This window comes from Vulpes lagopus, chromosome X, assembly GCF_018345385.1.
Source record: "Vulpes lagopus strain Blue_001 chromosome X, ASM1834538v1, whole genome shotgun sequence".
In the NCBI taxonomy this organism is placed as follows: Eukaryota; Metazoa; Chordata; class Mammalia; order Carnivora; family Canidae; genus Vulpes; species Vulpes lagopus.
Window position 1 is genome coordinate 78811816 of NC_054848.1, and position 24536 is coordinate 78836351.

At 40.7% G+C, this 24536-nt stretch overlaps 1 protein-coding gene and 1 pseudogene across 1 annotated transcript in view; both read left to right on the forward strand.

Annotated features, from left to right (window-relative positions):
- Nucleotides 1-24536, forward strand: part of IL1RAPL2 (interleukin 1 receptor accessory protein like 2) — a 646721-nt gene that overhangs the window by 340180 nt on the left and 282005 nt on the right. The window lies entirely within an intron of this gene.
- LOC121483043 lies at nt 1824-3658 on the forward strand (annotated as a pseudogene).

The following is a 24536-nucleotide window of genomic DNA, read 5'->3' on the forward strand; positions in this document are numbered from 1 at the left end:
CTGCATGAAAGAGCCCCATAATCATTTATTCCACGGTCAATGATAACTACACCATTCATTTTCTGCCTTTGAGAAAATAGGCTTAATAATGTCTAGGTTTCCAGGGCTAACTACCAATTTAAAACTCTTGACAAGTTTTAGATACAATCAACCCACACAAACCACTTTGACCAAATTCAGTCGGTTTTTTTAAAAAGTATAAATTCAGTTAACTAAGCATATTTTAAAATTTTTGTCTGCATGACAACAAATACCTGATTTAAGGCCCCTTTTATCTACTTGTGGCATTGGTGAGGGAACAGCTTTAAACTTTTGATTTCCTCTTCAGTAGCTAATGGTTTTGTTTTCACTAACGCTCTCTTTGGTCAAGAAATGCACATTTTCTCGGAATTTGCAAACAGTGAGAGCAATTTAAATTATATAGAAGCACCAAAACCATAAATAATAGCAACCTTGAGATCTCATTACTAGTATAAAGCAGAAATATGGAAAAACATAACTTTTCCACCATATTCTTTTTCTTCTCTCTCTAGGAACATTCTGGATCATTTACTTCTCAAGCCCATAAATCAGAGCCATCTCGTAAATCCAGGATTAGCAGTCCATAATGAAAGGATCAGAATTTTTAAATGCAGTCATTTTAATTGCTTAGTCTATTTGTATGTCTCCATAGAGAATGTGATAGTGTTTTTAAATACTGGGTTTTTAAAATAATTCCCATTGAATTAATTGGACTACTTTAAGCAGTGAAAGGCAACTACATTATGTAGTATTTGAAGTATATTAACTCTCTTCAGTCTTGATAAGCCAGAAGTTGCAGTTTTCCAAGTAAGAGAAAAAAGAAATTAACTTCCATATTGAATAATGAAAGTACATAGTGGTTTTGACAGAGTCTAAAAACCTAATAATGTTTCTCTATATACTACAAAAATAAGAGGTGCAAGCCTATGTAGATCTACTACATATTTCATTATGACACACTAACCCTTAGCCTTACTACATATACAATTTCCTGGGTGTACTATAACAAAGTGCCACAAATGGGGTGACTTAAAACAACAGAAATTTATTGTCTCACAGTCCCAGAGACTAGAAGTCTGAAATCAAAATGTCCACAGTGTTGGTTCCTTCTGAAGACTCTGAGGGTGAATCTGTTCCACATTTCTTTTATAGCTTCTCGCAGTTGCCTATAATTCTTTGTGATCCTTGGCTTGTAGATGTGTCATTCCAATCTCTGTCACTGCCATCCCATGCCATTCTCTCCCTGTCTGTGTCTTTTTCTGCCTCTAAATTTTCCTCTTCTTATAAGGGCAATAGTGATTGGAATATAGATTTCATTTTACTTCAGTGTAACCTTGTCTCAACTCTGCAAAGACCTGATTTCCAAATAAGATCATATTCACAAGTACCAGGCATTAGGAATATAGCTTTTGGGGTACACAATTCAATTTATAACACCACACTTACTTACAGTGATATCAACATGACAGTGAAATCTGGATGAGAAATAAAATTTTCAGTTTCAAAGTGAGAAAATTGCTGTACTAAAATATGAATGTTTGGAAGCTTTGACATTTGAGTTTTCATATTATTGGTGGCTTCTAGAAAGATATACTAATAGACAAGCACATAGGCAGGTCTTGTGCATATAAGAAAAATCTTATCTGAAAATAAGCTGTGTCCTCAGTTCTGAATTTACAAATCTAGTTTACCAGGTACACAGAGAAAAATCCTCGGGTATATATGAAACCTCTTTCAAAATTGGGCCTTATGCTCTTCCTCCTGCGAGCCCGTCGGAGCCTGTGCACCCCGCTGCCCTCACCATGGCCGCACTCACCCAGAGCCCGCAGTGCCAGAAGCTGCAGAAGGGGCATCGCGAGCAGGGCTCTGACCTCAACCTGCGCCACCTTTTTGAGGGGGACAAGGAACTCTTCAACTGCTTCAGCTTGAACCTGAACATCAACCATGGGCATATTCTGGTGGATTATTCCAAGAACCTTGTGACCGACACTGTGATGCAGATGCTGGTGGACCTGGCCAAGTCCAGGGGTGTGGAGGCTTCCCCGGGAGCGTATGTTCAATGGCGAGAAGATCAACTTCATGGAGGATTGGGCGGTGCTGCATGTGGCCTTGCGCAACTGGTCAAATACACACATTCTGGTGGATGGCAAGGATGTGATGCCAGAGGTCAACAAGGTCCTGGAGAAGATGAAGTCTTTCTGCCAGCACGTCTGCAGCGGTGAGTGGAATGGGTACTTGGGCAAGCCTATCACGGACGTCATTAACATCGGCCTTGGCGGCTCTGACCTGGGGCCCCTTATGGTGACTGAAGCCCTTAAGCCGTACTCTTCAGGAGGACCCCAGGTCTGGTTTGTCTCCAACATCGACGGGACCCACATTTCCAAAACCCTGGCCACCCTGAACCCTGAGTCCTCTCTGTTCATCATTGCCTCCAAGACCTTTACCACCCAGGAGACCATTACAAATGCGGAGATGGCGAAGGAGTGGTTTCTCCTGTAGGCCAAGGATCCTTCTGCAGTCGTGAAGCACTTTGTCGCCCTGTCTACCAACACGACCAAAGTGAAGGAGTTTGGGATTGACCTTCAAAACATGTTGGAGTTCTGGGATTGGGTGGGAGGATGCTACTCACTGTGGTCAGCCATTGGACTCTCCATTGCACTGCAAGTGGGATTTGACTACTTTGAGCAGCTGCTCTCGGGCTCACTGGATGGACCAGCACTTCCGTATGATGCCCTTGGAGAAGAACGCCCCTGTCCTGCTGGCTCTGCTGGACATCTGGTACATCAACTGCTTTGGGTGTGAGACGCAGGCCATGCTGCCCCAAGACCAGTACCTGCACCGCTTTGCTGCCTACTTTCAGCAGGGTGACATGGAGTCCAACTGGAAGTACATCACCAAGTCTGGCACTCCTGTGGACCACCAGACAGCCCCATTGTGTGTGTGGGGGAGCCAGGAACCAATGGCCAGCATGCCTTCTATCAGTTCATCCACCAAAGCACCAAGATGATACCCTGTGACTTCCTCATCCCAGTCCAGACTCAGCACCCGATAAGGAAGGGTCTGCATCACAAGATCCTCCTGGCCAACTTTTTGGCCCAAACTGAGGCCCTGATGAAGGGGAAGTCAACAGAGGAGGCCCAGAAGGAGCTGCAGGCTGCAGGAAAGAGTCCAGAGGACTTTGAGAAGCTGTTGCCACACAAGGTCTTTGAAGGAAATAGCCCAACAAACTCTATTATGTTCACCAAGCTCACGCCATTCATTCTGGGAGCCTTGATTGCCATGTACGAGCACAAGATCTTCATTCAGGGTGTCATCTGGGACATCAACAGCTTTGACCAGTGGGAGGTGGAGCTGAGAAAGCAGCTGGCCAAGAAAATTGAGCCTGAACTTGATGGCAGTAGCCCAGTCACCTCTCACGACTCTTCCACGAACCGGCTAATCAATTTCATCAAGCAGGAGCGTGAGGCCAGAAGCCAATAAACTCATGCTCGACTGCAGTCCCTGTTGTAACCGGTCCTTCTTGTCTCTCCTCACCAGAGATGCGCTGCACAGTCTTTCCCAGAGCACCCTCTGGTTGCGGGCTTGGAGCACAAGCCCTTTGGGGGAAGCCGGTCTGGAATTGCCACCCCTGCCCATCCATGTCCTTGTGCCCTCTGTTTTACGATTGGCTTAAGTGTTTCCGTGCAGCTGATTTTTCTGACCATGTTCACTTTGTTTGTGTACCAGATAGAAAAATAAAGATGCCACAAAGGAAAAAACAAAAACAAAAACAAAATTGGGCCTTATTTGAAGTATTTTCCCCTCCCTCTTTTTTTAAAAAGATTTTATTATTTACTAATGAGAGACACAGAGAGAGAGAGAGAGAGAGAGAGAGAGAGAAGCAGGCTCCACACAGGGACTTGATCCCAGGTCTCCAGGATCACAACCCAGGCTAAAGGTGGCGTTAAACCGCTGAGCCACCAGGGCTGCCCTTTCCTCCATCTCTTAAGGCCATAAGGGCTTACTCATTTCTGCTGTCTCCCTTGACAGAAATACTACCTCATCATCGGGAAAATTCTGAGACACTGGTGTGTTTATAGAGTTTGTATTTAGGGAACAATATCGCCTTATAGATAAAAAATTGAAAAAAAAAATTGAATAAAAATCTTTCATTATAACATAGCACCAAGGAGGGCAAAATTGGACCAATTTAATCTTATTTTAAAGATTTATTTATTTACTTATTTATTTATTAGAAAGAGAGCATGAGCAGGAGGAGGGGCAGAGGCAGAGGGAGAAGCAGAATCCCCACTGAACAGGGAACCCAACTCTGGACTTGATCCCAGGACCGGGATCATGACCTGAGTCAAAGGCAGACACTTAACCAACTAAGCTACCCAGACACCCTTGACCAATTTAATCTTAAGGGTATACATACACAGGATAGAAGTGGTATGGTAAACAAGTGTAACTTCAGGGTTATGTTTCTTTCTTAGCCTAAAAAATTGTGGAGAAAAGGAGTAACTTGGGAAGTGAAGAAAAAATAGCTTACACACATCTATTGTTATAGATGGATTACAGATAATTGTAAACCAGGTTTCTAGATTATTGCTTTGAAGTAGTGGGATTGTGTATTGCCATATTATCACTGGTATTTCTTTTAGTCTAAACATATGATGCAACCTGGGTCTTCCTTCTAGCATCTTGTATAGGGCAGTGTAGATGCCATGTATAGTCAGTGTGGACAATAAGTTCAGACAATAGATGGTCAAAAGGTGCTAAATAAATACATGTGCTATGGTCCCATAAATAAAAGTGTAGTATTCATTTTTGTTGTGATCCCTAGGTCCTTTTAATGTCAGTATGGCCTTGTGGGATGGTTTTTGTTTTTGTTCTTTCTAGAGCCATAAAATAACCTTTCACTTCCCCTTCCTTACTTAAGGGGCTATTTCATGTCCACAAACATGGCCTTTGCCAATGTATTCTAATTTGCATAGATTTTTATTAGCTCTAAATACAAATAGGTAATTAAAGTGAAGTTTTGTTAGATTTGACTTATTCAACAAAGTGTTATTGAGTGCTAATGATGTATAGGCACTGTTCTAAACATTGTGGATATAACATAGATACAGTTTTCCTCATGGTGATTATTGCCTAAAAAGGGAGACAGAGCTTATTTTTTTGGGGGGGAGACAGAGCTTAAATAAATTAGCCAATTTTGCATGAATGTAAAATTAAAAATTGTGATTAAATGTTATGAATAGGAAGACGAAAATTATATGAGAGAACATCAATTAGATTGTGGATGGGTAGAGATGCATGGTGTCAGCAAGTTTAGAAGTGGAGACTTAAAGAATGAGAAGGAAGCAGCATGCAAAAATTGAGGAGAATGTTTCATGCAAAGGGAATTGCATATGTTATGGTCCTATAAAAGGGAAAAGGTTGAAAGCACTTGAGACCTAAATGGAATGTAGCTAGAAAATTGCAATCTGTGGAAACAGAAGTATGGATGACATGAAGTGACATCATAAAGGTGAGGACAAACAGTGTATGTTCTCATTCATTTGGGGAATATGAATAATAGTGAAAGGGAATATAAAGGAAGGGAAAAGAAATGTTGGGAAATATCAGGAAGGGAGACAGAACATAAAGACTCCTAACTCGGGGAAGCGAACTAGGGGTGGTGGAAGGGGAGGAGGGCGGGTGTTGGAGGGGAATGGGTGACGGGCACTGAGGTGGACACTTGATGGGATGAGCACTGGGTGTTGTTCTGTATGTTGGTAAATTGAACACCAATAAAAATTAATTAAAAAAAAAAAGGTGAGGAATTTTCACACCATGCAGAACCTCAAGAATCAAAAAAGTCTCAAGATGCAATATACATAAAACATATATTTTTTAACTTTTTATTTTGAAATAATTTTAGACTTACAGAAATGTAAAAATAGCACAGGGTTCCTAAATAGCTTTCACCCAGCTTATTTTATTTATTTTATTTTTAAAAGATTTTATTTATTCATTGGGGTGGTGCAGAGGGACAAGCAGACTCTGCTGAGTATAGAGCCCAGAACAGGGCTCTATCCCACAACCCTGAGATCATGACCTGAGCCGAAATCAAGAGTCAGGTACCAATTGACTACCCAGGCACTCCCATAGAGCTTCTTTTAGTTAAAAAGATATTGTAGTATTTCATGCAAAATATGAAGGTGGCTAAGACTAAAGGTGTTGGTGGAGGTAACATCACTTAAATTAACCTACTATGCCTCAAACGCTGTGTTAAAGTGCTAGAGATTCAGTAATGAGCAAGCAAGTCTGGTATCTGTCTTCAAGAGCTTGCATCTAGTGGACTTACCAATGGATTGGATATGGGATGGTAAGAAAGAGGATAGTGTAATGAAAGTTTGCCAGGTTTCTGATTTGAACGTTTGAATGAATAGAGATATCATTCACTGAAGTGGGCATTTCAATTATCTATAACTCTATAACAACCTTAAAATTTAGTGTCTTAAAAAAGTATTTATTATTTCTTATGATGCTGTGGGATTCTCAGTGGTTCTGATGCTGCACATTATTTCAACTGTGATCATTCATGAAGTTGAATTTAGTTGAGATCTTTGCTGAGCATGGAATCTCATCATGACTTCACTGACATTTCTTGGGCCTTGGTGCTGAACTTTGTCAAAAGCACCTCATTTCGTGTCCACGTGGCTTTTCTCTTTCCACACTGTATTTATTATTCATTTTTTTAGTCCAAGCTTCTTTACTTAGCAACTCTTTTCTAGGACAGGGAGAAGGTATTAGGTCTTTTAAAAACTAGGCCTACTATGTCTCTGCCTCTCTCTCTCTGTGTGTGTGTGTGACTATCATAAATAAATAAAAATTAAAAAAAGATAAGTAAAATAAAAGTTTGGATCCCTGGGTGGCGCAGTGGTTTGGCCCAGGGCGCGATCCTGGAGACCCGGAATTGAATCCCACGTCGGGCTCCCGGTTCATGGAGCCTGCTTCTCCCTCTGCCTATGTCTCTGCCTCTCTCTCTCTCTCTCTCTCGCTCTCTCTCTGTGTGTGTGTGTGTGTGTGACTATCATAAATAAATAAAAATTTTAAAAAAGATAAATAAAATAAAAACTAGGCCTAAAATGGGCATCACTTTCACCATATTCTATTGGTCCAAATATGTCACAAGACAAACCCAAATTCAAGGGGAAGAGAAATCAATTCCTAGTTTCAAAAAAGAAACTATGTAATTTTTGGTGGCATTTTTTGGAGACAGTCTACTACTGTAGAAAAGTGTGGAAAGAGATTTGGATTATAAATCACAACATCACATGAGAGATCACAATATTAGAGCTAAGAGGATCCTAAGAGAACTTCTGGTCTGATTACATTATTTTTCACATGGGTAAACTCAAGCCCAGAGAATTAAAGTGACATTTTAAGGTCATACAGGTAATTGGGGCATGATACCTAAGGTACAGTTTTCCCAAGTCTGCCAGTGCTTTTTTATAATAGATTCCTACTATCTCTTTGTATAACAAAATGTAATCTACTCTCAAATTCTCCTTCTTTCAACATTTCTTAAGTTAATGTTTGAAGGAAATGTAACTTGTTTTCCAGGCAACCTCATGGGTTTCTAGTGCCTATGGAAGAATAAGTAAATGGAGTATCATCTTAGGAAATCAAGAAAGAGATTGGGCTCTGGCTATATTTTATTTCATTTGCCTGTTTATCAAATGGATTCATGTTGTATCATTTTAGGTTGTTCTTACTCTATCTGTCAAGAGGATGAATTATTTGAATTTGAATGCCTCATATGTTCTGTAAATTACAAATAACAACATTTGAATCCACTATCTTGACCTTTTCAACAATGCATAATTTTCAGGGCATGCCATTGTACATCTTTTCTTGCTTACAGCCTCAATGAACTGTAGAAAAGAAGTGGAATGGCTATCAAATTAAAATATACAATACTTAGAAGGTCAAAATAAGGTATCATGAGACTTTTTTTTCAAAGCAAGGATTAAAATAGGGATGTCTATCTTATTACTCCTTCACTTTCCCTTCTTCCCAGTCATACACACACAATGGGAATATCTGATTTAAAAGACTGTGCACATCATGATGGTGTGGAGGAAATGAAAAATATAATAACTAAAGTTGTACTAATATTTGAGTTCATCTGGAATAGGAATTTTGCTATGTATGGACAGACTGTAGATCCATTTCACAAATGGGTTTAATAGTGTTGCATTTATCAAACCTAGTCTGGAAACATTCTTAAGGATTTGTAATTATCTCAATTTCTAAAAATTTTAATTACAAATTTAATCTTAATTCGTTTTAATGTTAATGTTGAAAAACCATTTAGCACATACTTAAGAGAAACACAGGGTATCAAATAAAAATGGTGGTATTGGAATCTTAATATGTTTTTTTTTTTTTTTTTTTTTTTTTAACTTTTATTGGTGTTTAATTTACCAACATACAGAAAAACACCCAGTGCTCATCCCGTCAAGTGTCCACCTCAGTGCCCGTCACCCATTCCCCTCCAACACCCGCCCTCCTCCCCTTCCACCACCCCTAGTTCGTTTCCCCGAGTTAGGAGTCTTTATGTTCTGTCTCCCTTCCTGATATTTCCCAACATTTCTTTTCCCTTCCTTTATATTCCCTTTCACTATTATTCATATTCCCCAAATGAATGAGAACATACACTGTTTGTCCTTCTCCGATTGACTTATTTCACTCAGCATAATACCCTCCAGTTCCATCCACGTTGAAGCAAATGGTGGGTATTTGTCGTTTCTAATTGCTGAGTAATATTCCATTGTATACATAAACCACATCTTCTTTATCCATTCATCTTTCGATGGACACCGAGGCTCCTTCCACAGTTTGGCTATTGTGGCCATTGCTGATAGAAACATCGGGGTGCAGGTGTCCCGACGTTTCATTGCATCTGAATCTTTGGGGTAAATCCCCAACAGTGCAATTGCTGGGTCGTAGGGCAGGTCTATTTTTAACTCTTTGAGGAACCTCCACACAGTTTTCCAGAGTGGCTGCACCAGTTCACATTCCCACCAACAGTGTAAGAGGGTTCCCTTTTCTCCGCATCCTCTCCAACATTTGTTGTTTCCTGCCTTGTTAATTTTCCCCATTCTCACTGGTGTGAGGTGGTATCTCATTGTGGTTTTGATTTGTATTTCCCTGATGGCAAGTGATGCAGAGCATTTTCTCATGTGCATGTTGGCCATGTCCATGTCTTCCTCTGTGAGATTTCTCTTCATGTCTTTTGCCCATTTCATGATTGGATTGTTTGTTTCTTTGGTGTTGAGTTTAATAAGTTCTTTATAGATTTTGGAAACTAGCCCTTTATCTGATATGTCATTTGCAAATATCTTCTCCCATTCTGTAGGTTGTCTTTTAGTTTTGTTGACTGTATCCTTTGCTGTGCAAAAGCTTCTTATCTTGATGAAGTCCCAATAGTTCATTTTTGCTTTTGTTTCTTTTGCCTTCGTGGATGTATCTTGCAAGAAGTTACTGTGGCCAAGTTCAAAAAGGGTGTTGCCTGTGTTCTCCTCTAGGATTTTGATGGAATCTTGTCTCACATTTAGATCTCTCATCCATTTTGAGTTTATCTTTGTGTATGGTGAAAGAGAGTGGTCCAGTTTCATTCTTCTGCATGTGGATGTCCAATTTTCCCAGCACCATTTATTGAAGAGACTGTCTTTCTTCCAATGGATAGTCTTTCCTCCTTTATCGAATATTAGATGGCCGTACATTTCAGGGTCCACTTCTGGGTTCTCTATTCTGTTCCATTGATCTATGTGTCTGTTTTTGTGCCAGTACCACACTGTCTTGATGACCACAGCTTTGTAATACAACCTGAAATCTGGCATTGTGATGCCCCCAGCTAAGGTTTTCTTTTTTAAAATTCCCCTGGCTATTCGGGGTCTTTTCTGATTCCACACAAATCTAAAAATAATTTGTTCTAACTCTCTGAAGAAAGTCCATGGTATTTTGATAGGGATTGCATTAAACGTATAAATTGCCCTGGGTAACATTGACATTTTTACAATATTAATTCTGCCAATCCATGAGCATGGAATATTTTTCCATCTCTTTGTGTCTTCCTCAATTTCTTTCAGAAGTGTTCTATAGTTTTTAGGGTATAGATCTTTTACCTCTTTGGTTAGGTTTATTCCTAGGTATCTTATGCTTTTGGGTGCAATTGTAAATGGGATTGACTCCTTAATTTCTCTTTCTTCAGTCTCATTGTTAGTGTATAGAAATGCCATTGATTTCTGGGCATTGATTTTGTATCCTGCCACGCTACCAAATTGCTGTATGAGTTCTAGCAATCTGGGGGTGGAGGCTTTTGGGTTTTCTATGTAGAGTATCATGTCATCGGCGAAGAGGGAGAGTTTGACTTCTTCTTTGCCAATTTGAATGCCTTTAATGTCTTTTTGTTGTCTGATTGCTGAGGCGAGGACTTCCAGAACTATGTTGAACAGCAGTGGTGAGAGTGGACATCCCTGTCTTGTTCCTGATCTTAGGGGAAAGGCTCCCAGTGCTTCCCCATTGAGAATGATATTTGCTGTGGGCTTTTCGTAGATGGCTTTTAAGATGTCGAGGAAAGTTCCCTCTATCCCAACACTCTGAAGGGTTTTGATCAGGAATGGATGCTGTATTTTGTCAAATGCTTTCTCTGCATCTAATGAGAGTATCATATGGTTCTTGGTTTTTCTCTTGCTGATATGATGAATCACATTGATGGTTTTACGAGTGTTGAACCAGCCTTGTGTCCCAGGGATAAATCCTACTTGGTCATGGTGAATAATTTTCTTAATGTGTTGTTGGATCCTATTGGCTAGTATCTTGTTGAGAATTTTTGCATCCATGTTCATCAGGGATATTGGTCTGTAATTCTCCTTTTTGGTGGGGTCTTTGTCTGGTTTCGGAATTAAGGTGATGCTGGCCTCATAGAACGAATTTGGAAGTACTCCATCTCTTTCTATCTTTCCAAACAGCTTTAGTAGAATAGGTATGATTTCTTCTTTAAACGTTTGATAGAATTCCCCTGGGAAGCCATCTGGCCCTGGACTCTTGTGTCTTGGGAGGTTTTTGATGACTGCTTCAATTTCCTCCCTGGTTATTGGCCTGTTCAGGTTTTCTATTTCTTCCTGCTCCAGTTTTGGTAGTTTGTGGCTTTCTAGGAATGCGTCCATTTCTTCTAGATTTCCTAATTTATTGGCATACAGCTGTTCATAATATGTTTTTAAAATCGTTTGTATTTCCTTGGTGTTGGTAGTGATGTCCCCTTTCTCATTCATGATTTTATTAATTTGAGTCTTCTCTCTCTTCTTTTTAATAAGGTTGGCTAATGGTTTATCTATCTTATTAATTCTTTCAAAGAACCAACTCCTGGTTCTGTTGATCTGTTCCACAGTTCTTTTGGTCTCGATATCATTGAGTTCTGCTCGAATTTTAATTAACTCTCTTCTTCTGCTGGGGGTGGGGTCTATTTGTTGCTTTTTCTCTAGTTCCTTTATGTGTAAGGTGAGCTTTTGAATTTGAGATCTTTCCAGTTTTTGAATGTATGCTTGTATTGCGATGTATTTCCCCCTCAGGACTGCTTTTGCTGCATCCCAAAGATTTTGAACGGTTGTATCTTCATTTTCATTAGTTTCCATGAATCTTTTTAATTCTTCCTTAATTTCCTGGTTGACCTTTTCATCTTTTAGCAGGATGGTCCTTAACCTCCACGTGTTTGTGGTCCTTCCATATTTCTTGTTGTGATTAAGTTCTAATTTCAAGGCATTATGGTCTGAGAATATACAGGGGACTATCCCGATCTTTTGGTATCGGTTCAGACCCGATTTGTGACCCAGTATGTGGTCTATTCTGGAGAAAGTTCCATGTGCACTTGAGAAGAATGTGTATTCAGTTGAGTTTGGATGTAAAGTTCTGTAGATATCTGTGAAATCCATCTGGTCCAGTGTATCATTTAAAGCTCTCGTTTCTTTGGAGATGTTGTGCTTAGAAGACCTATCCAGGGTAGAAAGAGCTAGATTGAAGTCACCAAGTATAAGTGTATTATTATCAAGGTATTTCTTGAGTTTGGTTATTAATTGGTTTAAATATTTGGCAGCTGCCACATTCGGGGCATATATATTGAGGATTGTTAAGTCCTCTTGTTGGATAGATCCTTTGAGTATGAGATAGTGTCCCTCTTCATCTCTCACCATAGTCTTCGGGGTAAATTTTAATTTATCTGATATAAGGATGGCAACCCCTGCTTTCTTTTGAGGACCATTTGAATGGTAAATGGTTCTCCAACCTTTTATTTTCAGGTTGTAGGTGTCCTTCTGTCTAAAATGAGTCTCTTGTAGACAGCAAATAGATGGGTCCTGCTTTTTTATCCAGTCTGAAACCCTGCGCCTTTTGATGGGGTCATTAAGCCCGTTCACATTCAGAGTTACTATTGATAGATATGAGTTTAGTGTCATCATATCTATTCAGTCCTTGTTTTTGTGGATTGTTCCACTGAACTTCTTCTTAAAGGGGAATTTTAAGAGTCCCCCTTAAAATTTCTTGCAGAGCTGGTTTGGAGGTTACATATTCTTTCAGTTCCTGCCTGTCTTGGAAGCTCTTTATCTCTCCTTCCATTTTGAATGAAAGCCTTGCGGGGTAAAGTATTCTTGGTTGCATGTTCTTTTCATTTAGGACCCTGAATATATCCTGCCAGCCCTTTCTGGCCTGCCAGGTCTCTGTGGAGAGGTCTGCTGTTACCCTAATATTCCTCCCCATAAAAGTCAGGGACTTTTTTTCTCTTGCTGCTTTAAGGATCTTCTCCTTATCTTTGGAATTTGCAAGCTTCACTATTAAATGTCGAGGTGTTGAACGGTTTTTGTTGATTTTAGGGGGGGATCTCTCTATTTCCTGGATCTGAATGCCTGTTTCCCTTCCCAGATTCGGAAAGTTTTCAGCTAGGATTTGTTCAAATACATATTCTGGCCCTCTGTCCCTTTCCGCGCCCTCGGGAACCCCAATTAAACGTAGGTTTTTCTTCCTCAGGCTATCATTTATTTCCCTTAATCTATCCTCATGGTCTTTTAATTGCCTGTCTCTTTTTTCCTCAGTTTCCCTCTTTGCCATCAACTTGTCTTCTATGTCACTCACTCGTTCTTCCACCTCGTCAAGCCTCGTCGTTAGGACTTCTAGCTTAGATTGCATCTCATTTAATTGATTTTTAATTTCTGCCTGATTAGATCTAAATTCTGCAGTCATGAAGTCTCTTGAGTCCTTTATGGTTTTTTCTAGAGCCACCAGTAGCTGTAAAATAGTGCTTCTGAATTGGCTTTCTGACATTGAATTGTAATCCATATTTTGTAACTCTGTGGGAGAGTGGGCTGTTTCTGATTCTTTTTTTTGAGGGGTTTTCCTTCTAGTCATTTTGCTCAGTGCAGAGTGGCCAAAAACAAGTTGTATTGGGAAAAGGAGAAAAAGAGAGAGAAGGAACGAAAAGAGAAAAAGAAAAAAGAGAAAGAAGAAAAAAATAGGGGAAAAAGAGAAGAAAAAGAAAGAAAAAGAAAGAAAGGAGAAAAAAGAAAAAAGGGGGGGTGGGGGAAGCAATCAGAAATCAAGAAGAAAGAGAGAAAAAAAAGCACAAAACAAAACAAAAAAAAAAAAACAAAAAAAAAAAACAAAAACAAAAACAAAAAAACAAAAAACAAAAAAAAAACCACGGGGGAGTATCTTCCGATTCTGTGTAGTTTAAGTCCCTTGACTTCCCTTGGAACTGGTCCGTCTCGCTGGTCTTCTGGGGGAGGGGCCTGCTGTGCTGATTCTCAGGTGTTGGCACTTGGGGGAGCTGCTCTGCCCCTGCCTGGTGCAGGGCTCGGTGGGGGTTGTTGACCCCGTGAGGCCCCGGGAGGAAGCCACAGTGGCGGGGGCAGCTCTGGGACCCTGGATCCAGCCCCCGCAGTAGCTCCGGGGCTCTCCTTCTGCAGGGCCTGGGGGCTCCGGGGCGGGGCCACTGATCTGCTCAGTTCCAGGCAGGAGCGTCCTTGCTGTCCTGGGCCCTCCCGGCCTCTGCCTGTCCCGGGGGAGGCCGGATCCTGGGCTGTGTCCCGGCGCCCTGTGCTCCGGGGCCTGCGCTGTTGGATTCGCGCTCCCGGCGGTGCAGCCCCCTCCGCGGAGCCGCCGCCCGAGCCTCTCCGAGCTGTTCCCGGAGCCGCGCAGCCCCCTCCGCGCGGAGCTTCTTCCTCTGCGCGAGCCGCCGCCGCTGAGCTGTTCCCGGAGCCGCGCAGCCCCCTCCGCGGAGCCGCCGCCCGAGCCCCTCCGAGCTGTTCCCGGAGCCGCGCAGCCCCCTCCGCGCGGAGCTTCTTCCTCTGCGCGAGCCGCCGCCGCTGAGCTGTTCCCGGAGCCGCGCAGCCCCCTCCGCGGAGCCGCCGCCCGAGCCCCTCCGAGCTGCTCCGGGTCCCGCCGAGCGCTGCAGCCCTTAGGGAGCTCGGCGCACTCTCCGGGGCGCAGTTCCTCTGTTACTGTCCCCGGGAGCCCGAGGGCATCCCCGCCTTTCTGGGGATCCTGCTCCAATTCCCGGGGAGCCCCTTTCCGCGGGGAAGGTTGGTGCAGCTCCTGCTCCTCCGGGCCGGGGCTCTCCTGTCCTGGGGACACTCGCCCCGGCCTCAGCCCGGCTCCTCGCGGGGCCCCTCCCCCTTGGAGGCCTTTTGTTCCTTTATTTCTTTTTCCCCGTCTTCCTACCTTGATAGAAGCGCGAACTCTTCTCACTGCAGCGTTCCAGCTGGTCTCTCTTTAAATCTCAGGCTGAATTCGTAGGTTTTCAGGATGATTGGATGGTTTTCTAGGTAATTTGCTGAGGACCGGTGACCTGGAGACCCTACTCCTCCGCCATCTTGCCCCTCCCCGGAATCTTAATATGTTAAGAGTCATTATCTATTTCAGTGGTATTCCCCTTTTAGTAGTGGAACAATTTCTCCAAAAGCAATTTAAAGCTGAAGTCCAATATGAAAACATATTGAGAGGAATCAGCTTTAGTGAAGGAAATGATGACCCTAATGAAGTCCCAATCCAATTGGGGTCCAACCACTGCCATAAATCCCCTGGGGCTCTACAGAATGGCTTTTGAAAATCTCTGTTCTACTGCAATGTATTGCTGTCTGAAACAGCCACTAATCCTCTATAAATCTAACTTTCATTATTTTTCCCTAAGGAAGTTGAGACCCAGAATCCCCCTGAGTATAGGAGAAGGGTATTTCTTTTCATTTCTTCTAGACCCATATAGCAACCTTGACAGTACTATGCCCACAGTTAGATTTCATTCAAATACTTGGGACTGGGATCCCTGGGTGGCGCAGCGGTTTGGCGCCTGCCTTTGGCCCAGGGCGCGATCCTGGAGACCCAGGATCGAATCCCACATCAGGCTCCCGGTGCATGGAGCCTGCTTCTCTCTCTGCCTATGCCTCTGCCTCTCTTTCTCTCTGTGACTATCATAAATAAATAAAAATTTAAAAAAAAATTAAAAAAAAAAACAAATACTTGGGACTGCTTTCAACATCAGAGTCCTTTTCAGAGACTATATTGCCAAGATAAACAACTTCTGAAATACTAACAAAGCTAATGGCAGCCGTATACCATAGATGGGCTATGTTATTCACATCACTTAGCTTTAATCATCAAGCTGCTTCTCTTTCATCAAAATTATTGCAGACCTGTGATGGTGAATAATTGTGTTGTATACCTGATACGAATGTAACATTGTATGTCAACTATACTCAAATGAAAAAGCTAAAATAAGAAAATTAATGCAAACCTGTGTTTGAATTTCACCCTGCTCCACACTGCTACTTGCATTTCATTAGGCTTACTTCAAGTAGCTGATGTTTGCTAGCTCTGAAAAACAGTTCCTCAGTAGATGCTCTTAGGCTTCAGAAATTGGAAAGAATAGTTGTAGAGCCACCCACAGAAGGTCCCTCAGGAGCTGGCAGAAAAGAAAAAAGGGAAAGCATTTCTTTACTGCCAAGTTATAAAAAGAAGAAATGTGAGCTTTTCCATTCCTTTTTTGTGTCCAACACTGGAAGATTTATTCCTTGATCAAGTACCAGTGTTTACAGACTCATTCTTAAAGCAGTGGGAGAAAATATCGATTAGTAAAATCCAACTAAATCACAGTAGATCTACAAACCAGTAATTAACAAATTACGTTCTATTAAGCAAAGGAAATTTCTCTAAGCATTAGGAAACAAGGGATATGGTCCTAGATGTGTCACAAAGAAGACTGATATTAGGCAACTAATTTCGCCTCAGTAGCTCAACTTATTTTTAATCCATAGAATAGGGATTTATTCATTCAATCATCATATATTTATTGAACACTTGCTATGTGTCAGGAAAAATTCCAGGTATAGGATTTAACAGAAAACAAGACCAACAAACTTCCTGCCCTCATGGTGCTTACATTTTAGTTGGGGAAAGAGATAAATATTGGTAAGCAAACAAATATATAAGTTGTTCACAGATCCTGATAACTTCTATGAAGGAAAAGAACAAGATAATTTGATATTAAACTCACTGGAGGAGACTACCTCATATGGAGACTACCTCATATGGAGTGATCAGAGTAGCTGCTCCAGGTCCCGCCGTGTGCGCTGCAGCCCTTAGGGAGCTTGGCGCACTCTCCCCGGGGCGGGGCGCAGGTGTCTGTTAGTGTCCCAGGGAGCCTGAGGGCATCCCCGCCCTCCTGGGTCCTGCTCTAACTCCCTGCGAGCCCCTTTCGGCGGGGAAGGTTGGTGCAGCTCCTGCTTCTCCGGGACGGGGCTCTCCTGTCCTGGGGACACTCGCCCCGGCCTCAGCCCGGCTCCTCGCGGGGCCCCTCCCCCTTGGAGGCCTTTTGTGTCTTTATTTCTTTTTCCCCGTCTTCCTACCTTGATAGAAGCGCGAACTCTTCTCACTGTAGCGTTCCAGCTGGTCTCTCTTTAAATCTCAGGCCAAATTCGTAGATTTTCAGGATGATTTGAAGGTTATCTAGGTAATTTGTTGAGGACTGGTGACTTGGAGACCCTACTCTGCCGCCATCTTGCCCCTCCCCCCCCCTTATATATCTTATAATTGAAATTTTGTGCTTTTTACCAAAGTCTCCTTATTTCCCTACCCCTAGCCCCAGCAACCTCTTTTTGACTGTTTCTATGTTTCTATGAGTTTGACTTTTTTTTTAAGTTCCCAATATAAGTAGTTACATGCAATATTTGTCTTTCTGACTCTGGCTTATTTCACTTAGATAGATAACCTCCAGGTTTATCTATGTTGTCACAAATGGCAGGTTTTCCTTGTTTTTAAAACTTAATTATATTTTTTGTATTAATGAATATACCTACCACATTTTTATCCATTCATCCATCCATAGATACTTAGGTGGTTTCCATATGTTAGCTTATGTGAGTAATGCTGCTATGAATATGCAAGTATAAATATTTCAAGACAATTATTTCATTTCCTTTGGATTGTTGGATCATATGGTAGTTCCATTTTTAATTTTTTTGAGGAACCTCCATATCGTTTTCCATAGTGGCTATACCAGTTTACAGTCACACCAAGAATGCACAAGGGTTTGATATTTACAGACAATAACCATTGGAATCACAGTGCTTAATTTATCCAGTACAGGAGAACAGTGTGATTTAGTGTAGTGTGGAGGCATGTGGAACAACAAGAATTTTGTTTTCAACCCTGCTGAATCTTTAGCAAGTTGCCATATCCTTCTGTGCCTTTATTTATTTACCAAATAAGAGGAAAGACTCCTACCAGAGCACAATTATTAAAAATCTTATACAGTGAGAATGGGGAAAATTAACAAGGCAGGAAACAACAAATGTTGGAGAGGATGCGGAGAAAAGGGAACCCTCTTACACTGTTGGTGGGAATGTGAATTGGTGCAGCCACTCTGGAAAACTGTGTGGAGGTTCCTCAAAGAGTTAAAAATAGACCTGCCCTACGACCCAGCAATTGCACTGTTGGGGATTTACCCCAAAGATTCAGATGCAATGAAACGTCGGGACACCTGCACCCCGATGTTTCTATCAGCAATGGCCACAATAGCCAAACTGTGGAAGGAGCCTTGGTGTCCTTCAAAAGATGAATGGATAAAGAAGATGTGGTTTATGTATACAATGGAATATTACTCAGCAATTAGAAACGACAAATACCCACCATTTGCTTCAACGTGGATGGAACTGGAGGGTATTATGCTGAGTGAAATAAGTCAATCGGAGAAGGACAAACAGTGTATGTTCTCATTCATTTGGGGAATATGAATAATAGTGAAAGGGAATATAAAGGAAGGGAAAAGAAATGTTGGGAAATATCAGGAAGGGAGACAGAACATAAAGACTCCTAACTCTGGGAAATGAACTAGGGGTGGTGGAAGGGGAGGAGGGCGGGTGTTGGAGGGGAATGGGTGATGGGCACTGAGGTGGACACTTGACGGGATGAGCACTGGGTGTTTTTCTGTATGTTGGTAAATTGAACACCAATAAAAGTTAATAAAACAAACAAACAAACAAACAAAAACAAAAACAAAAAACAAAACAAAACAAAAAAAATCTTATATGTGGAAAAATACTAAAACATTGTAACCCACTATGCCAAGTGTAGCTAAGAAATATGAGCAGAAATATCCTAGAAGTACACAAGGTGGTCCAAGAATAAAAGAGGGAATAAAAGAAAGCTTTTCAGGAGAAACTACTGATGTACAGTGGGATGGGGGTAGTCACAAAAAGGAAGGAAAGGGTTAATAGAAGTTTTGCTTCAGAGCTTTTACCTTACCAAGTTCCTTAAGGACCAAATGCACCAGTAAACCACTGTAAACAAAGATTCTGCTTTCTTTAACTTGTTTAAAACATTAACCTTTGTCAGCCTCCAGGGCAGATCCTGCTAGAGCAAATCAATCAAATCAAGGTCGAGGAGAAGTGGGAGAAAAAACAGAGTTAAGATGGGAATGAAAGGAGTGTATAAGAAGAGCTTTATAAATTGCCCAGTGCTATGAACATGTCAGGAAAAAAGACATGCTAATCATAATAATAAGGCTTTGAACACAGAGTTATTTTCTTTTCAGAACATCCATGGGTTTATAGCCATTTCCTCCTTCACTGTCCTGGAAGTCAGAGAGGATATGTTTACTGATTGCAAAATTCTTTCTGTCAGGCTTAATCCGATTGGTAGTGAAATGAAATAGAGAGGCCAGGCAAAAGTTGGTGAACAGGCTTTTAATGGGACAGGTTCTTGGATGAGGTTCCGCAGCCCCTAGGGAAGGGAGAGAGCAAGGAAGTCATGGGCCGGGGAGTGCAAGTGGGATTTTTAAGGGGGGAGGAGTAAGGGGTTGTGTGTCTGTATGGGATGATAGGTATTAGGGCATATTACTGGTGAAATCAGTATGGGGCAATAACTGCTTATGCCCTTATATGGGGTCTGAGTAAAGTATGGTTCAGGTTTCCTACATAGATCCTTTCTCCCCTTGATGTGTCCTCGGGTGTGTGGTCTGCTGGTGGTGGGAAAGTTCTGAGGTGGGGGCAACAAGGTGGAGGGGCTGCCGCCATTTTGTTGGTGCCTCCCAATCCCCCTTGATCCCGCCGGCCCAACACTTTCAACTGAAGACAGAACCACAGACCAATATTTTCCTGATAAAGCCAGGAGACAGACACCCCAATAGTTCTTTAAAAAAAACACACCAATAGTTCTCAAATATTTGGTAATCACAGATCATTTTGAGAATATCATGAAAAATCACACAAATTCTGCAGGGAAAATAATGTCCAGAAGCTGAAAATTGTGCATGTAATGTCAGGAAGTTCATAGTGTTTCAGACCCCATATTAGAAATCTCTGTTTACATTGGACTACTCCAGCATCTTTTTGCATGCTCATTTGCCAGCTTCACCACTGAAGAGGAAGATCAGTGAGGATATTAGAGTGATTTCTATCTTATACATTTAGGCCTTAAAAAATTTATCCAACTCTCAGGTCAAAGATTAGCAAGATGAAGCATGACTGGAATGCAGTAGATGATACGTGTTTTGGGAGCTCACTGGAGGTTTGAGTGATCAAGAGGATCTTCAGTGAGTCTGAAGGATCTGAACTAACCTTAGAACAGTTAAAGCAGGAGAGAGGGAAGAAAAGACTTGTTTAGATTATTACATGAGACTGTCTTGAATGGCTAGATATTCCTGTTAGGGATGTGGTGGGAAAGAAAACTAGGAACTTGTAAGCAGGAGGAATAGAGTGGAACAGATATGATGCAAATCCCTTGATATATGTTTTGTGACTTGGCAGCAAGGAAATGGATAATGGATCTAGCTTATCTGATAAAAGTAAATGAGAAAATATCATAAACCTGTGAGAATTACACCTCTTTCCTCGTGGTTTGTTTTAGTTTATGTGACAATAGAAGATTCTGAGCTATACTTGGATTCACAGAAAATCTATTCCTATAGAAGTTGAAGGATTGCCAGTAAGGTTTAGAAGTTTGCGATGTATAAGACTGTATTTCTGAGAGAAGTCCAATGCCTACAAGTCAAGGGATGAATGGGGGGAATGAATATGAATAAATAATATGGAGGCTCAAACATTTTCTTTTGAATATGTGATTATAGGTCTGGAGACCTCTGGTTGCGATGGTTTTCCCCAGCCAGACCATGTTTTTATTGAGTGCATATTGTTTATTTAGATAGCAAGTAACCCTGTGCAGTAGTGTCTTGGCAAGAAAGAACTCTATCCTTCTTGCACTAGACAGGTATTTTTCATTTAACCCATCATTCTGAAGTTACTGCATTGTTTTCAAAAGTCATATCAAGCTATTCAGAGTTGATTTTGACAGTAGCTCTAGAACACAGGAGAGAGCACATAATTACAAAATGGCATGACATCTGGAGGGGAAGTTAGAAATCATCTAGGTGTTGAGTATTCAGGATGTCAAACATCTGGCTCCAATGAAAGATTTAGGGGGCAGTGAAAGCACCTGCTTGGAAATTGTTTAGTTGACTTTTATAGCTTGTGTATTTGTATATGTATACTGTGTGTGTGTGTGTGTGTGTGTGTGTGTGTGTATTTGTACAGGACACATCTCCCCTAGTAGATGAAAAGCTATTTCAGAACAGAATCCATTTGATATTACACTATACTAATTAGAGTGGCATGCATATAGGAAATAATGAATGTAGTAAATTCAAGATTGAGCAGTGATATTTAAAACAGCTTTTGAAACCATCAGTTCTACATTCGCTGGATGATATTTTTAGTGTCTACTATATGTTAGATAAACACTTGGGAAAAGAAATATAAAATACACAGTTGTTTTCTAGAAGTATCTCACTGTCTAGTAGAAGACACAGAGAAGTAGGTAAAAAGTACATAGTAAGTATTGGTGTAATAGAATGTGCAGAGAGCCTGAAATATTTCAGAGGAAAGGTACCTAACACAGGTTACAGGTTTGGACAGGAGTTCAGGCATAGAGGGGATACAGCAGGACTAGTTAGGATGGTATTAGTAGATCATTTGAAATTGGGCTCCAGATTTTCAGACTAGAGTTCTTTCCTCTAGGCACAAGAAATATGATTTATAAAGTCATAGAAATAAAGGAGTGTTTTGAAGGGAAATTTGCCAGTTATTAAGTAGGCATTATTTATTCCTTTATTGACACCAGGATGTCATACTAAGTGCTGAGAATGAGATGGTAATTAATAGGATCATTCTCTCAAGAAAGTAAATAATATCCAGGTGAGTAAATAATATCCAGGCATAATACTGTAAACGTGTGATGAATTTTCTACCTAATTCCTAATTCATGTATGCATCTCCCTCCTAGGTGTTTCAACCTGGCAATCCTTTTTTTTTTTTTTAATTTTTTTTTTATTTATTTATGATAGTCACAGAGAGATAGAGAGAGAGGCAGAGACACAGGCAGAGGGAGAAGCAGGCTCCATGCACCGGGAGCCTGACGTGGGATTCGATCCCGGGTCTCCAGGATCGCGCCCTGGGCCAAAGGCAGGCGCCAAACCGCTGCGCCACCAAGGGATCCCTCAACCTGGCAATCCTGCTAGTACTTTAGTTTGAATACAATCAAAATCCCCATGGCTATCACATAAGACCCTCCCCCTCCAATTCTCAGCAAACATCATGACTACAGCATTTATTTATTTTATAATGCAAACTGAAATGCTTGCTGTTTCCCATGCATGGTCTGTTGTTTCCACCAATGTGTTTTTCGTCCATCCTATTCCCTCTATTGGAAAACTTTTTCTACCATTTCTGCATATTCAAATCCTACTCCACACATTAAGGCCCCAATAAAAGTTACCTACTAACCAGGAAATTTCTGATTCCCACTTTATCATCCCTTAAAAACAAAATAAATTCTTGATGTGAGTGCTACTTTATTCAAGATTTCATATAATTTATATGTACTTCTCTCATAGTAGAAAGAGAGATTTAGGTATCATTCATACAAATATAATAATAATTGGAGCCTTAAAGTAATATGAAATTGCCAAAGGGCACAGCAAAGAGAGAAAATGGAATAATGTTGAGGTCAGAGTTTAGGGGAACAAACTATAGGGGGTCTGAGGGAAAATAAAGCCAAAGAAGGGGACAGATACAGTAGGAAAGAACTGAGAGCAAACAGAAAGTGATGAATATTGAATAAGGTAGAAAATCAAGAGAAAGAAATAAGCAATGAATATCTGTTGAGTGAATGAAAGGATGGAGAAAGAATGAACAAATGAAAGAAGAAAAAACAAATGAAGAGGCCACTAGATATAATAAGTCTTTGGTAAGTGGTGATAATGAAGAAATTTTAAGGGAAGAGAAAAGAAAGAATTGAAATCTGAAAAATTTGTGGTGGAATCCTGGGTCTTCTACTGTGTAAACTTAAGGAAATTATTTCTTTTATTAAAAATTTTTTAAAATTAATTTTAGAGATTGAGAGGAAGTGAGAGCAGAGGGAAGGGCAGAGGGTGAGAGAGAGAATCTCGAGTGGACTCCTCACTGAGCAAAGAGCCTGACATGGGACTCTTTCATGACCCAGAGATCTGGACCTGAACTGAAATCAAGAGTTGGATGCCTAACTGACTAAGCCAACCAGGCACCCCTTTAAGCAAGTTACTTGTACAAAATTATTTTCCTATCTCTGAATAGGAAATAGGAAAATAACCACCCCCCTTACCTGCATCTCAGGATTATTGTATGGATTCAGTAATAATGTAAGCAAAATATAAAGTACAATACAAATGTAAGATGGTATAATTAGCATCATTTTAATGTGCTCTACAAATGAGAAGGCATTCAGCCCCTGGTCCAGAAGAAAGATACTATGAGAAACGAGTTTACAAAGTTCCAATTAACAGTCATCATGACTTCCAGAGTATCTGTTGGAATTGAGTAGGTATTGTATGAATTTAATTTTATTTTTTAGCTGTGATTCCAATAGATAGCTGCATGGTATATCTTGCTTTGGAAAATCAATTGTGAAATTTATTAAAAGAAAAGAAATTTGCTTTCTCTAGGATTGGTGTAGCTTTTCCCAACACTCCTTGAAGAAATTATAGCCATAGAGCCAAAGGTGTTTCAGATCTGTTGTTTTCAACCTCCAGGTTACTATTTACTAGTGACTTATTTCAAGTAGTTGGTTACCAATAAAACCTGTAAATAGATTCAAGTATAGCCTTATGGTAACTGGCTTACATTTCTATATTAATTCTTGAATTGGAGAAAAAGGTTAGTATGCTAGGAATTGTTTATAATCTATAACCTTCCCTACTTATGTCACAACTCAGACATTTGTACATCTTTTGCCATGAGTGCACTGATAGAAAAAAAGTTTATTAATCTGCCATATCTTCAGAGATCATCCAATCCTATAACCCTATTCATAGGTTAGGAAAGTTAAGGCCTCAAATAAGGAGAGAGAGTTACTCCCAAAAATAGAAGCAAGAACAGATTTCCTGATCTTAATCCAAGATCCTTTTCACTATATTAGCCTTTCTCAAAATGTGTAAATGTATGTGATGTCACATACACACATACACATATACACATAAATACAAATTCACGTACATGTACCTACAAGCATTTATTGGGAAGGGAGGTTAAGTAAATTTAGAAAGTAACATGCCCTATACCATCTTTATAATGATTCTCTCATGAAGTCTCCACAGATGTTACCAACAGAACTTGTGAATAAAACAAAGCTGGCTTTATTTCTTAGATACCTTCACAAAGCTTTTGACTGTGTCTTAGAGTCAGGAAGGTGAATTTATTAAGTATTAGAAATTTTGATTATAGTGGGAATTACAAATGTGGGGGTTTGAGTAGAATTGACCAAGAACCATGAATGATACAACAGTACAGGACTGGAAGGAACAGCAAGATGAGGATTTTGAGGGGAGGATTCAAAGAACCTTAGGACTCAAACTGTCTGTTGAATACTTTCCATTGAAGAGTTGGTTGAGTCTTTCAGGTATTTCCTATAGT